Source organism: Schistocerca nitens, chromosome 5, assembly GCF_023898315.1.
Source record: "Schistocerca nitens isolate TAMUIC-IGC-003100 chromosome 5, iqSchNite1.1, whole genome shotgun sequence".
NCBI classification, from domain to species: Eukaryota; Metazoa; Arthropoda; class Insecta; order Orthoptera; family Acrididae; genus Schistocerca; species Schistocerca nitens.
In genome coordinates this window covers 649651108-649654979 of record NC_064618.1, presented here as the reverse complement: position 1 = coordinate 649654979, position 3872 = coordinate 649651108, and the positions used below count along the sequence as shown (strand labels likewise).

The 3872-nt window shown below is 41.0% G+C and overlaps 1 pseudogene; it reads right to left on the bottom strand.

The window, feature by feature from the left end:
- Positions 1-237: 237 nt before the first annotated feature.
- LOC126261453 (5S ribosomal RNA) lies at positions 238-355 on the bottom strand (annotated as a pseudogene).
- Between the last annotated feature and the right edge of the window lie 3517 nt (positions 356-3872).

The window sequence follows — 3872 nt, the reverse complement described above, 5'->3', positions numbered from 1 at the left end:
ATTAACAGTCGAAAGTAGCTAATACTTAACTCCGTCCGAACAGGCCATGAACGCCCAATGTTACCGACCGGCCACCGTGTCATCCTCAGCCCACAGGTGTCTCTGGATGCGGATATGGAGGGGCATGTGGTTAGCACACTGCTCTCCCGGCTGTGCGCCAGTTTACGAGACCGGAGCCGCTATTTCTAAATCAAATAGCTAATCAGTTTGCCTTACAAGGGCTGAGTGCACCCTGCTTGCCAACAGCGCTCGGCAGACCAGATGGTCACCCATCCAAGTGCTAGACCAGCCCGACAGCGCTTAACTTTGGTGATATGACGGCAACCGGTGCTACCACTGCGGCAAGGCTGTTAGCCAGATTAGCTAATAGGAAGGACAATAATTATATTACAGCCTGTTCGAACTGCATTACCGTTTCACTTTCAAAGATGACGTACACTGGGTGTTCGTACCTCAGCCCTGATGAATAACATCTTTCTCAGTGTTGTTCACGAATACTGTAACTTCTTTCACTAGAATAATTACTTACAGTCCGATGGTGGCATTGTAATCCGAAGACTGATTAATAAGTAAATTAATTATGTAGAACACACAAAATATGCTGCTCTTCGTTTACACTTAAGTTGTTCTACCAAGAAGCAACGCAAGAATCGGTTTATCTGAGCTATAGTACTTATTTTCTGCTTCCCTTTTTAAGAAAAATAAATGTTATTAAAATTATAATAGTTCTTTTTTTAAACATTATCCACTTCCCCCATCATCAGTGTAATTTCCGTTAAACCGACTCGTCTTTTATAAGGTCCCTCGAACTTTGACTTATCGAGAGTCGACTGGACGTCATTACCGGACTGGGTACACATTTACGGCTGCAGTGCACCTGGTCTTACTGCAATGCCTTGACTTGGTCTGCTCCTCCGAAACACTGGGGCCCGGTTCGTGCTAAGCCCCGCAGGTAGTCGACACACCGCTGCGCACCCTCGGCCCTTATCGGCCCTAAGTTCGCCGGAGCTGCCTCCGCTTCCAGAGCCAGTCACCCCCTCTCCTAACCATCCCCTCCCCACCCTCCACCCCCACCCCCCTTCAACCGCCATCACCCAATAATCCCACGGCCATCGGAGGCAGCGTCTCCCTCCTGGCGGACATCCCCATCTACCCCAACGACCGGATCGGCGACTACCGTTTAATATGAGACACAGTTCACACGACGCAGAACAATCTACTGGCAACGTAACAAGAGTGTGTCTATTTCCGTCGGTAAAGGCGCAAAATACACAATCTAATTAGTCAAGAAGATACTTAATTTCCGCTTCTAAGCTCTCTTTGTCTATTTTTCCACACAATACTGTCTTCTTTTCCCTTATATTAATTTACCGTTCTTTTTCTACGTTTCAGCAATCACTTCACCATATCGTACTATGTACATCTCACTGCATTTACAAAATGTACTATGTCCTTCCCTCAATACCATCATCCGAACGTTGTACTTTATACTGATGTTTCGTCACCGTCAGAAATAAAAGCAATGCCTTGTTGATGTAGCCATCCTCAGTCCCCCTCCGTCTGTGTCTGTTGGTTGCAGTTGCCGCAGTTCACTCCTCTGATAACACTCTGTAATATGACTACTCTGGTCGTGCCTCTTGATCTGTTCGATCGTCGCTTGAACTTTGTGCGACAAAATATACGCAGTCAGATTAGAATCGCGAATAACTACGAGACAATGGTTCAGACCTTAACAATGGTTCAGCTGATCATGTTCGTACGTGTTCGTCACGCAGTTTTTGTTTTTTCTGTGATATCATTTTAGCAGTACATGCAATGTGCGTCATTGTTACGAATTGGCTTTGAGCAAAGTTATAAATTGCTGTAGCGTGGAAACGCGTTCATCTAGGACATCGATTAGGCTACCATGGTGAAGAGTTTGAGGAGCATTACCAGAACCCAATGTGAGACAATAAAAATATTCGCCGATATGTATGTGAAAATCGTTATTCAGCTGAAAATTACAAAAAATGAAAGCTGTCGTCTCATGTGACCCATAAATATGCTCGGAATTAGAGAAAACGTTAGTCGGAGGAAAGCTAGCGCCGCAGGAAATGCTAAAAACCTTTGAAGTCTGGTGCTGAGCGATGCGAGAACTACGGCAGCCCCGAAAAGTAAACGAAAGAACAACGTAAAGCGATTACGCCGCTGGCCCATCGGGCGTACACTGGCCAGCGTCGTTCCAAACTTGTGATTCACCTTCCCTGCAACAATTATTCCACCCCGCGCAGCCATTGTATTAAAGAGTTTGATAATTAAATTACATATTAACATGAAACATTTGTTATCATTTAGTCGTAACATTTTCACGAAAAATCTACAGTGCAACCCAAACTGCGCACATATAATTTTTTTTCCCCATTAGTTCATCTTCCAAGATGTCTAATTACGTGTCCAGTCACTGTAGTTTTGCGTCTCTGTATCATTTCAAACAATGTCATTTTCACATTAATTTCTTTTATTGTTTGTTCATTCGATGTTCTTACACTCCAGGATATTTTTGTGGCCGTTTCCACATTCACATCTCTATTACTTCTAACTTTTACTGATTTTGCTTCCCGGAGTACACCCTACACGGCCATAGGATTAAATGCTCCAAATAAATGTCTCGATGAATCCCTTGCTTGTTTCTATATTCAGATTGTTGTTTGTTAATAAATTACTATTGTATCAGCACTTCATTTCCTATCTTTAAGGTTTGTCCTTATTTGTCCGCTCGATTCATGTGTCATCGTTATGTCTTTCTTGTGTCTATTCTCAGTATGGGGTTATCCAAAGCGTCAGACCAACTTATTACATATAATTCATGTCTTTTTCAAAATGTGGTGGGATTAAATAAATCAAATTCATCAAATTCAATGTATTTGTTATGCATTGATTTTGATCCCCTCTAGGTTGCTTTCCGTTGTTTTTATTACATCTAATGCAAAAAATTAACTATGGAGTGAGAATTGGTCACCATAACATTGCCTCTTATTTCTCCAGTCCATCCCAGTCGTACCCAGTTTTCCAAGTACTATGTTCCTGTCTACTCTACCAAAACCATCTCTAGGTGAATGAATATGGTATAGGTTTTTTTTTTTTTTTTCATTTCAGTTCTAGTTTCTAAGTTCATTCATAGTGCCACTACAAGTTCTCTGGTGCCTTTTCCTTTACTAAATCTAAATTGATCTTCTCTTAAATGTTGGTTAATCTTGACTTGTACTCTTTCGTTAATGATACTGAGTAGAACTTTTGAAGTATAGCTCAGTAATTTGACCAGTCATTGGCATTTCCTTTCTTTATGGTAGCTAATTTAGGTTTTAAGCGTTACGAAATAACAGGCTTAGAGCCTGTTCGTGTCTGGTATACTTTTGTGAATTCTAGTTACTTTCTCTTATACTATGAATACCTGCTGCTGCAGTGAGAAGTTCCCTCTTGTCAGAATTAACTGTTTCCAAGAAAATAGCTTCTCATCTGCAGATGAATTTATGATACTTCACTTGTAGCTCATCTCTAGATGTAGAGACTTCCCTCCTGAAGAATTCATAATAACTGGCTTACTTGTACTCTACAAAGCTAGGCAGGCACAAATTTCATATCTTGGCTTTTCATTTATTTTTCCTTGACTTCTTGTTATCACTTGATTGTGGACACTATATCGTAAAATCATAACTCAGCAGGAATAAATTGACAGAATAACGAATATAGGACAATATGTCTCATATCCTGAGAATAGTAAGTTTGAAATAGTTGTGCATAAAACTTGCATCTGCCATGTAACATATGATTGACATGAACACCATCTCGCTTTAAGAACGGGAAATATCGTTGTTATTTCGGCTTTGATTTTT